Source organism: Pelophylax lessonae, assembly GCF_965119305.1.
Source record: "Pelophylax lessonae genome assembly, chromosome: 1".
NCBI lineage: Eukaryota > Metazoa > Chordata > Amphibia > Anura > Ranidae > Pelophylax > Pelophylax lessonae.
In genome coordinates, this window is record NC_138768.1 from 664,387,512 (window position 1) to 664,401,946 (window position 14,435).

Consider the following 14,435-nt stretch of genomic DNA (forward strand, 5'->3'; position numbering starts at 1 on the left):
TTCGTCTATGCTAAAAAAGCTATTGCACTACTGTGGAAGAGGCCATATCCTAGTTTGGGGGCTTGGATTGAGTTGATCAATAAAGCCTTACCAATGTACAAATTAACATATCTTGCTAGAGGTTGCCCTAAGAAATTCAGCAAATTATGGTGGGGCTGGGTAAATACTGTGTCCGGTGAGATCGACATTTGAGTAGCAGTACTCTCTTAAGGTTCATGAGCCTGATTAAAGAACTCTAGTTGGTACTCATTCAAATGGGTTTTGTTTATTATATGGGTACAGTCTGTTCTTTTTGGAGGTCCTTTTTGCCTGCAAGATTTTTTATATTTACGTTCTGTTATAATAAGAGAATCAAAACACCATCTGGTTATTAGTTGCTGTTTGTTTTATTCATCCATATGCAAAAAAAAAAAAGGGGGGGAACGTTTATCTTGGCTCTAAAAGCATTACTGTACCGATATGCAGGGCCAGCCCTACCATGGGTCCCACTCGGACATTTCCCATCTCATACTGCAGCTCGTAGTGCAAACTGATGAGTATGAGGAGGCGGAGTGTCTCCTCTGGGGAACGTCCCTCATGTGACTGTGGTGTGCGTAATGACGTCAGACATCAGCGCACTCCATCTCACGGGGGGGCAGATTGGATCTTCTAGGGAGGTGCGCGTGACATAGGAGTGACAGTGGGTGTTTGGTGGACTGGTCCGGTGGTGAGTTATGGAAGAAGATAACAGTATAACAGTATATATAATATTTTCTACGTTTTATATTTAATAAAGTTATTTCTGTTTTTTTTTTTTGTTTTTTTGTTTTTGTCCCTATACCCCACAAAGCAGCCCCTTAACACTCCCCACCCACAAAGCAGCCCCTTAACCCCCCACAAAACAGCACCCCCACCGCAATGCAGCCCCCTACAAATTTTCCATATAGACAAGGTGCTATGGCATGTAAATCATACTACCTGATAAATGTAATTTTAGTTTTAATTATCATGATTTAAAATAATGGATGTGGTGGCCTTTTGGTAGGCGTGACTTGTTTTGTGGGGGTTGGGGGCAGCATTTTATTCTTGGACCCAGGGAGCGCAATGGCTTGGGCCAGCCCTGCAGATATGCATTACATATATGTATATATATATATATATATATATATATATATATATACTTATATGTTATATTGTGCATTGTTTTCTATTTCTTTTTCATAACACTAATAAACTTAGGAAAAAAAAGAATATCTGCCCCTTTGTTGCACAATGTCTCTTCCTGTACCTAGAAAATACCCCACAGATGGCAGAAAAATCCTGGCAGGGGTATAACCCTACCTTACTTTGTTCAAAATGAAAAAAAAAAAGTTTTGCCTTTAGCTCTATTTTAGGTTTAAGTATGTTTTTTGAGTAGTTCCTGCAAATTTGTAAATTTGCACCTAGGGCTAAACAGCATGACCTGCCAAAGTCCCAAATTGTAAAAGAGAAAATGCTTACGCTCCAATGTTGTGCTATACCAACCAAACAATATTTTTACATTTTTGTTCTTGCAAATAAGATGACATAGAGGAATTATGGGTTAACAATTTTTTTTCTGTTATCCTCCAAGGAAACATTCTCAAGCTGACTCTACCATTTAACCATAAAAGAGATGTTTATCTGGAGGTCACTTCTCTCTGAAACACATGAAGACAAGGGAGTTGATTTACTAAATGCAAAAAAGACTGTGAACTTTGCAAGTGCAGTTGCTCCAGAGCTTAGTAAATGAGGTAAAGCTTCACTTTGCAAAGGATACCCAATCACATGCAATTGCATTTTTGCTTGCACATGACTGGATGATAGAAGTCAGCAGAGCTTCCCCTAATTTACTAAGCTCTGGAGCAACTGCACTTGAAAAGTACACATTCTAACACATTCTATATTGCTTTAGTAAATCAACCCCTCTGTGTTCTATTTCAGCCTTATAAAGTATGCTTGCAGGCTACTCCTGCTATTCCACAGAGTGTACAGGTTTCCTAAGACTTAACAAACTTAAGTCAGTATCTGAGACAGCATTATCTCAGACTGTGTTGTGGGAAAGAAGCACATTCTGGCAACTCACCAGTCTAATACAACTGAAAAGCCAATAGGACACATGACACATGACACATAGGAACTTACAAGAAATCATTCTTGGTAAAAACAACTTTTCCCTTCCCATAATGTTACTTCATTCGTCACTTCACACCATGTAGCATATTAAACAACTATTGGCTTGTAAAAGTCACATACACTTTGAAGAACATATAAAGCACTGCAGTCCCAAAATGAAGTGTTTCGTATATACACTGTGCTCTTGGTGTAACAATTCTGTGACTCCATGGCTTGTTACGTAGAGGGGGACAACACAAACCATAATTCAATAACTTACATTTTAAATATACAGATGGTATACGTTTTACAATATTTAAAGAAACATCCTAAATGTTTTTATACCTATTTTTACTATATGTGGAGATTTTGGGGTTGATTTACTAATAGACTGCACTTTGCAAAATGTAGTTGCCCTCTGCAAGGGCAGTTGCTCCAGAGCTTAGTAATTGAGGTAAGGCTTCACTTTGCAAAGAGTACCCAATCACAAGCAAGGGAAATTAAAAGAAAAAAAAAACGGAATTTTTGCTTGCATATGATTGGATGATGAAAGTGAGCAAAGCTTCTGCTCATTTACTAATCTCTGGGGCAACTGCACTTGCAGAGGGCAACTGCATTTTGCAAAGTGTACAGTCTGTTTTCCTTTAATAAACCAACCCCTATGTGTTTTAAATATATGACAAAGGATTCCCAGAACACTAAGGACTAACAAAAAAGACAGCACAAACGCCAGATGTCTACCTTGTCTACATTTGTATGATTCATGGACTGAGCCATAAGATAAGGACTGGGTCACTGTTAATGAAAATTGCAGTTTGATAATTGCAACCTGTAAAAAAAAAAGGTTTTCTAACAATCTATAAACACATACAGATACATATATACATACAGATACATATGTAAAAAGAAATCTAAAGCTCCACCTGCTGGCTCAAAAGTTTAGTATTAGTGTGCTATATTTTTTATTTACCTCACATATTTAGGACTATTCAGCACTATTTAATTAGTCTGACTATAATAAGTAAAAACATACTACACAGTCCCTATAAAGACCTCCAGCTTTTCATTACTTCCACCTTGTGTAAAGTATTTCTTGAAACCGGTGTAATTAGGGTATTTTCTAAGTTGTACGTTATTTTGATATGGCTTCCAGTTAACAGTTTTGAATTTTTGCGGTGGGAGGCCTCATTGGCAGGATGAGTATTTACCTGACAGAAATGCTGGAGAATGTCACTCGTCAGAGAAGGAGCATCACCTCACTAATCCGGCCAGAAAGGGATTAACACAATGAAAACAGGTGAGTATTGACAGATTAGCAAGAGGATCACAAGTGTGACATGTCATGGTCCTTTCTCTGAAACTTTACCTTAAAAAATGATCTGCAGAGTACTGCACTTAAAGTGGAAGTTCAGTCAAACTCTAACTATACTTAAAGCGGAGTTCCGGCTTCAAATACCTTTTTTAACAAAAAATACCCCTATAATACTATTCCATCGCCCTTTACAGAACCGCTATTCTCATACTTACAAGTACAGTATTGGATTTTAGTCAAAATCTTACTTTTAAAAACACTGTCTGGGTGCGGCCATCTTAACCACTTGCCGACCGCCGCACGACTATCTACGTCGGCGGTCAGCCCCTCACAGGCAAACTAACGTAGGGCTACGTTGCTTGCTTGTGAGGGTCTAGGGAGCGAGCGCGCGCCGCCGGAGGCGCGCTCCCGCATGGTCACGGACCCCCCCCCCGCGTGTGTGACCAGCGGACCCGATGTCCGCCGGCCACTCGGCGATCGGCGGGGGAGAGGGAGAATGTCAGGCAGCTTGTGTAAACAAGCCACCTGTCATTCTCCTCGCTGTAAAGACACTGATCACATGGATCTACTATGTAGATCCGTTGATCAGTGTCCTTACAGCTCAAGCCACAGCCAATCACAGTAGAAAGCACGCCCCTAGGGACACACACAGCCCCTCCCTCCCAAATAAAGTTAACCCCTTCACTACCAGTGTATATTTACAGTAACAGTGCATATATATAGCACGGATTACTGTAGAAATGTCACTGGTAACCCCAAAAGTGTCAAAAATGTCAGTCAAGGGTCCGATCTGTCCGCCGCAATGTCGCAGTACCGCAAAAAAAATCGCAGATCGCCGCCATTACGCGTTAAAAAAAAACAACAAAAATGACAAAAATCTTTCCCTTTGTTAGTAAACGCGATAACTTTTGCGCAAACCAATCAAAATACGCTTTTTGCAATTTTTTTTACCAAACATAGGTAGCATAAAACAAATTGGCCGAAAATGTTAAAAAATTTTGACTTTTACATTTTTTTGGGGGGGAATTTCATATAAAAAAATGCGAAAAATATTGCTATTTTTGCAAAATTGACGCTCTTTTTTTGTTTATAGCGCGTGATCAAAAAATCGCACAGGTGATCAAATACCACCAAAAGAAAGCTCTGTTTGTGGGAAAAAAAGGACGCCAAATTCGTTTAGGTACAGCGTCGCACGACCGCGCAATTGTCCATTAAAGTCACGCAGTGCCGAATAGCAAAATACCCCCTGGTCGGAATGGGGGTAAAATCTTCCGGGGCTTAAGTGGTTAAAGGGGGCATCTGAAGCCACAGTGTAATCTGCTGTGTCCTTCTTTCTGATTCCAGAGAGTGTTCTGGGAGTTCTTCCTGATTCCAGCCTCCTGGGAGTGATGAGAAACAGCTCCCAGGATGCAATCCAAAGGCAAGAAGTGATGTCGGTGGCCATGGCCACATAGGGGGGAGAAGGAGGAAGTACAATCAAAAATGGCCTGAAAATAAGGTAAGGGACCCCCGAAAAAAATTGAAAATGCCCAATTGTTGATCAGCATAGCGAGCACTCCAGGAATCACTAAAATTGCAAAATATGCCGGAACTCCGCTTTAAATCTACTCCCACCCCCATTCCAAGTCTATTCTATTTGCCCTGTGGTAGCGATACCAGTTTCCCCATGATAGTCAATGTCAAAAGCCACTTCTTTAGTTCAAATGAATGTAAGGATTATACTCACTGATAAAGAATGCCCACAATGGGTCTGAATGGGTAAAATGAGGGAGGGAGGGAGGGATGGATAAAGGGGAGGGGGAAGGGAGCAAGGTGTGCAAAGGAAAGGGAAGAATTATGGAGGAAGATGAGGGCATTTTCCCTTATTTTTTTCCCCTTAATATCACAAATGGATTGTTTTTGGTATGATTTTAGGATTTTGGTCATGTCACAAACACATGTAGAAAGGTAGAAAGGGGTGGTTAAGAGTGATGGGGGGGGGGAAGAGGGTGGGGGAGTGAGGATGTGAGAGGTAAGGATATTAGATAGAGAGGCCTAGCAACCCTCAAACTCTCAGACCTATTTGGAAGAAAGATCAGCCAAATTATTATTAATTTTTTTGACAGGTACTTTTGTGGAGGGATCCAGGGTCTAAAACACCCCAAACCCCTCCTCTGCTCTTAAAAGCATTCAAGACGCCAAATCTGGCTGTTTTGAATGCTGTCATTTTTTTTAATCTAGCGGCAGACAGTACCCAGAAGTTATGTCACTTTTGGGTTTTTGCATGGAGACCCGATCAGAGCCGAATGTGGCTTTGATCAGGATCTCCGGCGGCCGCGGAAGGCAGCGGGAGGGGGGGACGTCCCCTCCCGCTTCTTGTAAGGACAGCCAAGCGGCACTTTCCGAAATATCGGCAATATCGGTAACCTCAGGGGCCGATTCCGATATATCTGGAAAAGTGCATATCGGCCCTCGTTATATCAGCTTTGCCGATAATTGGTTGATCCCTAGTATGTATGTAGTGATGCGTATGAGATTTCAATATTTTTCTTCTTTAGCTTACTTTTTTTCTTTTAAATCACGTAAAGGTTTATTGAGATGTCACAAATTTGTACAACCAGACATTGAATGTACATGTAGATCACATCAGATATTAATTCAGCATACCAATATTCTAGTTCACATCACGGGAATGCTTTAAACGCCCTTTAGAGCCGTTTCTAGGGGCCGTGCACAACCAGGACACTAAGGCCACTATAAAAAAGCAATTAGACAAGCATTGACTCGTAACTCCACTTTTTTTTGAGAAAAAAACATTCCCCTCTGGATGATCTATGTACATTGCAAGGATTTTACCGAAATTTGTTGCAGAGTCCTACCTTTTGATATTATGAAGAATACACAGTTTGTTCCTCTGTACTGAGTGGGTCTAATGGGAGTGGTTTCATAATTATCAATCAGTTGTGCACCTGCAAAGCTCTAATGAGGTAAACTGCTGGGCCTGCATCCCTTTAGATGTGTTCCTATTGGGAGTATCTCACCAAAAATGACATTTTTGTTGCAGGGGATGCCTGAAATCTGACTTGTATCTTAGTGCAGACTTCTGGGAAAATTTTCGAGCCAATCACACAAGCAGGAAATTATGTTTCTGGGGTGTGGTCAGTACACATTCTGCCATATTGCATTGCATTTTCAGAAAATTACAGCGGCTGCAGATTGAAAAGGAAAGGTCATTTTTAATAACATTCAATTACAATAGGACTTGTGTCACAATTGCATATGCATTATTTTTTTTTTCCTTGATGTGCTATTTTTTTTCCCCACGAAAATGGAGTTACCCTTTAAGTGATAACTTAAACCTGAGGAATACACTGCTAAGTGGAGAATGCCATGAAAAATGTAAGTCATTTTAATTCTAATGTTAGTTATGCGACTATATTCAAACACGCTTCCTAAATTCTAACAACATCATAAGACTCAACACTTACCTATGTATCAGTATTTATCAATGTCATATGCAGAGGCAAATGAATGAGTCTCATGTGTGTCACACAAACACGCAAGCCTGAATATTTTGCTTTTACCTAAAGACAAGTATTCTGTATATCTTTCATCTCATACAGTCCAAATCATAATAAACACATCAATGTGCACAAAAGCCATCACTCCAACCTAATCTGTTAAGAGGTTTATTTCCATGCCATGTTCATCAATAGCAAGCGCTAATGCCCATCTTTTCTCTAGACATTGCAGTCAAGTTACCATGATTGATTATGTATACACAAGCTATATAAATTTTATTTGCCAAACACATCTTGCTTTCATCTGCCGCTCTCCCATTAAAAGATCACTGTCTCTAAAACAAGTTATTATTGGTTTGTTTGAAAATAAAAAAAAGTGACTTTACTTTCTCATGGTCTCTTCTTGTAGTTATCCGACAACAGTATGTTTGATCTCTTAACACAGGAAAGGGATAAGACCAGCAGTTAGCTAATTATATACATAGCCAATCATAGGGGGAAAAAGGATAAACATATTCATTCCAATGAAAAAAGATTTAAGATTTTACTTTAAAGGGTAACCCCTGAAAAAAAAATAGCAAACAAAAAAAAAAATATTATAGCATGTACAATTGCGACACAAGTCATATTGTAATTTAATGTTATTAAAAATTACTTTTCGTTTTCAATCTGCAGCTATAAAAAAATAATATAGCATGTATAATTGCGACACAAGTCATACTGTAATTTGATATTATTAAAAATTACTTTTCTATTTCAATCTGCAGCTTTATAATTTTCTGTAAAATGCATAGCAAAATGGCTACCTGTAAGTGTTCTGTAACGCCCCCCAGAAACATAATTTCCTGCTTGTGCAATTGGCTCACTGATTTTCCTAGAAGTTTGCACTAAGATACAAATCAGATATCAGGCATCTGGAACAAAAATGTCATTTTTGGTGAGATACTTTTAAAGGGAAATCACATCTAAAGAGATGCAGACCCTGCCACTTTCCTCTGTAGAGCCCTGCAGGTGCAGCAGCTAATTGAAAATGATCAAACCACTCCCATTAGATTCACTTACCGCATGGACACAGAACAATGCACAGGGATTTCTTCCAAATAACAAAAGGTTGGAATCTGCAACAAAGTTTGTTACAATCCTTGTAATGTACAGAGATCACCCAGAGGGGAATGTTTTTTTCTCAACAAAAGACGAGTTACTCTTCAAGCACCAATTTAACTTAAAGCATAACTCCACTTTAGCTGAGAAAAAACAGTCTGGGTGATCTCTGTACATTACAAGGTCTTTAACAATCTTTTTGGCAGATTCCTACCTTTTGTTATTCTGAAGAAATCCTTGTTTGTTCCTCTGTGCCTCTGTGCTGAGTGGGTCCAATGGGAGTGGTTTCATAATTATCTATCAGCTGTGGCAGCTGCAGGGCTCTAATAATTAAATCTGCTGGGCCTGTATCCCTTTAGACGTATTTCTATTGAAAGTATCTCACCAATAATGACATTTTTGTTGCAGGAGATGCCAGAAATCTGACTTGTATCTTAGGCAGACTTCTGGGAAAATTGTGTGAGCCAATCACACAAGCAGGAAATGATGCTTCTGGGGTGTGGTCATTCTGTGTACAGAACAGCTCCAGGCGGCCATATTGCATTGCATTTTCAGAAAATTACAACAGCTGCAGATTGAAAAGGAAAGGTAATTTTTAATAACATTCAATTACAGTATGACTTGTGTCACAATTGTATACGCTATATTGTTTTTTCTTTATTTGCTATTTTTTTCCCCACGAAAGTGGAATTACCCTTTAAGCACACATTTAAGGGCTTGTGTAGATAGATAACTGCAGTGTCATTTTAGGAATATACAATTTGGCTTTGGGATCAGTTAGAGATGTTTCTAACGTGACTTTACAGGTGTTTCTGATCTACACTTGACCTCCTTTAGGCCTCATGCTCAATTAAGCTCAGAAATGCCTGTTTACAGGCATTTGATGCATTAATTCTGCATCTAAAACACACCACTATGTTAGCCTATGTGTGTCCATATACACAAAGGCATTTGAGGGAGTTTAGAGGCAGAAAAAAACACCTATCACTTGTGCGTTCAAGAGGGGCGTATTTTGGAAGAAAAACGCCAAAATGCGTCTAAACGTGCCTATGTACTAGGCAAGTTTAGCACTTGAATATATTTTTCATTTCAATGGCCAGAATAAAGTAAGATCTTGGTCAATAAAATAAATGCCCAAGCACCTGACACGCCTAAACGTGTTTGCAAAAATGTGGCATGCATAGGTGCATCTGCCAGAAGAAAAGCGTTTATAAAAACTCCAGTGTGCATCAAGATTTAAAATTCTTCAAGCTGTTTTTGCATTCCAATTGACTTGTATCTGAAGAAAAACAAATGCCAATGTACACAAGTCCTTAAAGCGGAATTAACCACTTGCTGACCAGGCTTTTTACTGGCACTTTTTGTTTCAAAGTTTAAATCAGTATTTTTTTCTAGAAAATAACTTAACCCCCCAACATTATATATATTTTTTTAGCAGAGATCCTAGGGAATAAAATGGTGATTGTTACAATTCTTTATGTCACATGGTATTTGGGCAGCAGTTTTGCAAACGCAATCTTCTGGGGAAAAAATACACTTTATTGAATTTAAAAAGACATTATACAAAATGTACCCTATTTTTTTTTCTATAATGTGAAAGATGATGTTACGCCGAGTAAATAGATACCTAACATGTCATGCTTTAAAATTGCACATGCTCGTGGAATGACTACAAACTAGGGTACTTAAAAATCTCCATAGGCAACGCTTTAAACACCTTTTTCATGTTACCTGTTTAGAGTTACAGAGGAGGTTTAGCACTGGAAATATTGCTCTTCCACTAACATTAGTGGCGATACCTCACATGTGTGGTGTGAATACCGTTTACATATGCATGCGTGACTTGCAAATGCATTCAAATGTAAACATCCCTTGTAAAAGAAAGAAGGATGGCAGGTCCTCTTTATGGAGAGATCTGGGGGTACAAAGACCCCAAACCTCTTCTTTACTTTAAAAAGCAAAATATCAAAAAAAATTGATCTTTTGTTTTAAAAAAAAATAAATGATTTACTTGCCTGGAAGGGAAGTGACGTCATGACGTTGAACAAAAAAGAAAGTGCAGCGCTAAATAAATATAACTGGATGATCCAGCCCCTCTAATACTAATTAAAAGGAAACAGTCCAAGTAAAATAGTCCATGCAAAAGAAGCCCGTGCAAAGAAGGTGCTTTAAAAAATGTATCATCTGGAACATCTGATGGATAGATGTGATACAACGTGCATATCCTCAACCTTAAATGCTGGCCTCTCACCTCACAAAAAGACCCCTGAGCTAACAGTAGAGTCACAAGTGTTTTTTCAGCTGATGAAGTCCCTCCTCTTGGGATGTAACGCGTACGGAGGGTAAGGAGAAGCCGTGACGTCACCCGCTGTCTCACGGAAATTAACAAGCAACGAGCAGGCTGTCTGTACCCTGCACTGGTTTTAGTGCTTTTTCAAGTAAGAGGCGTATTGTATCGTAAATAAAATTGTGTTTTATCAGTATTACACTATGTTCTACTTCTATATCCTTCTTGTATTGATTGTATGGATTGATTGACATCATGAGAAGCACTTTCTGGTCTGTCTGATCTGGGTCTGAGGATAAGGAAGCAGGGCGGATTCTCAAGTAAACTATCCATTTACCCTTCTCTGAAAAGATAGGAAAAAATGCTTGTGACTCTACTGTTAGCTCAGGGGTCTTTTTGTGAGGTGAGAGGCCAGCATTTAAGGTTGAGGATATGCACGTTGTATCACATCTATCCATCAGATATTCCAGATGATACATGTTTCAGAGCACCTTCTTTGCACGGGCTTCTTTTGCATGGACTATTTTACTTGGCCTGTTTCCTTTTAATTAGTATCAGAGGGGCTGGATCATCCAGCTATATTTATTTAACGCTGCACTTTCTTTTTTGTTTACATATTGTGATTTTTGGATATTTGACCATTAGTGTTCAGCAGCTTTATTTTAGGTTGTTAGATTGGTATATGCGATGATGCGATGATACAATTCTTCTATTATATTTTAGTACATCATGATGTTGTTCCAGTCTTCCAAGGCCATAGAGGTAATCATAGAGTATCTACTCTTTGATCGCCTATGAGAGCAGCTGGTCACACCGTTGAATCGTTTCTCGGGCGAACCGGCAGAAAAGGTAAGACCGAGAAACACTGGCAGGAGAGGGGGGAATGTCCCCTCCTGCCACTTCAGAAACCCTTCCAGTGGCCCATGAGCCACTCAGAATGGTTTCATGAGAAAGCCGCTGCAAAAAAAAATACCGGGGTTATGGCTGCTATCTTCAGCCATATTATCAGTAAACCACTTGCAAATCTCAACATATATATACATATTGCAGTCGGTAGGTGGTTAAACCCAAAATTATAAATGTAATTTATTGCAGCTTACCAATCATTAGATGTGATGGCTGTATTCGTTTTCTTTTTGTAGGCTTTTTTATCTCTGTTTTCACCTGGTGATCTGACCAATAACACACCTCCTGCATTAGGATGCCTACACTCTGGATAAAGGAACAACAGAGACATCTTTAGACAGTAGCATTGTCAGTCTGAGGGAAGGGTAGTATTAGATGTTTTAGCAGATTTAGATACACTAAACAAATTAAAGACATAATCCAGCCTAACACTCTTTAAGTAGTTACAGCAACAGTTTTTGTTCCTTTTTGGTTAAAGGTCTTGCATAAATTAATAAACGCTGATCCCTGAAAGAACTCTTGTCAGTGTAAAATGTTTTGTCTCATCCATCTAATTGATACATCTGCAGGACAGCTTGTTCTGTTGAAAAACAACAGACATACTGGCTAGATCACAGGTGAAAATAAAAGAAGAAAAAAAAAAAAGATAACACCTATTTGGTGTATCCCCCGCGCCTATTGGTGTGGGTAGGTAAAAAAAAGAAAATATATATATATATATATATATATATATATATATATTAACATAATTAACATTCCAACAAGAAATTCCTTAAAAAGTGCAGCAACTGGTGAGTGCTCCAATATGAACCGAAGAAAAGTGCAAATAGACAATATAATATTTCAAATATAAATAGTAAATAAATAAATAATTCAAAAATCAATAGTGTGCAGTTAATTAATAGTCCATAGTGAAAAAATAGTAAGATGACTGTAGTTAGCAAATTCCAAACAGTTTCCTTGTGCAAAAAAAAATATATATAAATCTTCCAGCCTTTAATCAAAGTGCAGGTGCTCAATGTTAAATTTTATCCGATGTGGCTTTGTGACTAATAGGTGGCATAGGTTCCTTTTTCCAGAGTAATATTATAAGGAAGGGTGACTTACCAGATGTAATGGGTCTTATGTGCCTTATAGCACTAAGACCAATCACGCTTGTAGGCCCTCAGGGCCAAGGTAGGTTCCCTCATGTCTGCTCCTGTGATGGGGTGGGAGTGGGTTCCTCCTGCCTGCTCCTGTGATGGGTAGGGGTGGGTTCCTGCTCACCTTTTCATGTTTCAGACAAATCCTTCTTCAGGGAAGTTTTGAACACAGTATGAGTCAGGAGTAGAGGCGTCCAGGGGATGGAAAATGCATGAATGAGCTCATTTTTTAGCAAGCGCTGTAGATAGACTATATTCTTAAGGCTATTTTTTTGAAAATGAAAGAAGGATTGGCTAAAAAAGAAAACTAACACAGCCGCCACATCTACAGTAAGAACTGATAAGCTGCAATATAATAAAGGTTTGCTTTTGGGTTTAATATAAAAAACAAAGTTGTGCTACCCTCTACATAAAAAAGTGCTAGAAATGTTGTGCAATATTGTACCCCAATTTCCAACCAAGGGTTAATGTACTTCAAAGTGTTTCAATGCAACCAAAGATAGTTAGTATGCTCCTGCTGTGTTCAATAAATAGTTAAAAGTAACATAATTTCATTATCCACTTGTGGACAGCCCACCGTACATATACAGGATGGCCGCTCTTTTCTTAGATCACGTGCTGATTTGATTTAAACCCTTCTGGGTCTGGGACGTGCACGCGCACCACCACTGGCCCGCTCTCGCTGTTCGGGAGCTGATCGGCAGGTACGGCAGACTTGATGTTCACTGGCACCCGCCGATGCTACAGTACACAGGCAGTCTGTGGCTATGTAAAAAAGGCAGATTGCTATTCTGTCTGTACAGAAGGCATGGATCCTGTGTTCCTGTAAAGCAGAAACACTGATCCATGCCTTCCACTAGTAAAAGCACCCCCACCCACTACACTGAATCAAAGGCTAGGCAAACAGTTAACCATTTGATTGCCCCTGATGTTAACCCCTTCCCAGCCAGTTTCATATTTTTTAGCACTGATTACTGTATTAGTGTCACTGGTCCCCAAAAAGTGTCAGTTAGTGTCCAATTTGTCGCAGTCCTGCTATGGGTCGCTGATCGCCACCATTACTAGTAAAATAATTTTTGCAAATATTTACTAGTTTGTAGACGATATAACTTTTGCGCAAACCAATCAATATACACTTCATGGGATTTTTTTTACTAGAAATATGTGGCAGAATACATATTGGCCTACACTGATGAAAAAATTAGATTTTAACATATTTTATTGGATATGATTTATAGTAGAAAGAAAAAAAAATATTGGGCTTTTTTTTCAAAATTGTCGGTCTTTTTTGTTTATAGCACACAAAAAAACAAAGAAAAATGCAGAGGTGATCAAATACCCTGAAAAGAAAGATCTATTTGTGGGGAAAAAAAGGACATTGGGTACAGTGTCGCATGACTGTGCAATTGTCAGGTAACACAGTGCTGTATCACAAAAAATGGCCTGTTCGTAAAGGTGGGTAAATCTTTCGGAGGTCAAGTGGTTAAGAAAAGTGTTCCAGTCTGTGAAAACTCAGTGCCACAGTTCAAGAGTAGCTTCTACTTTTCCCACTTGTATAATTCTCTACGTATATATAAAAGTTACCACCACAGGTGTCCCCACCATGGTTACACTCACCGGATTCTTTTGGCCACCCATAGCCATGGTCCTGATATTCTCCAAAAAGGATATACCAGAATGGATAATATAGTGCAGTATGCCTTTTATTTAAAATCATGCCAAAAAGATAAAATATATTGCACTCACTTATACTGCTGCCCTCCTGGCACCCACATGACTTGCCGACTGTATTGTATGAGAACACCACTGCTTCAAACCAATCGGGAGCCAGCCTGCGTTCCAACTGGTGGAAATTGCGTCACCAGAAGGTCCTGCCCCTACGCGTTTTGTCACTCCCAGACGTCATCGGGAGGTGTGGCTTCCACCATGACTTGCACAACCTAAATCACTACTATTGCCGCCATTGGTAATAAAAAAACACTGATTATACCCATAAATTTAAATTACCCCTCAAAAATGTACCCCTCAAACAGATTAAGATATTACTCGGCAAGCAATGCGAGCGAGGTGGGGAA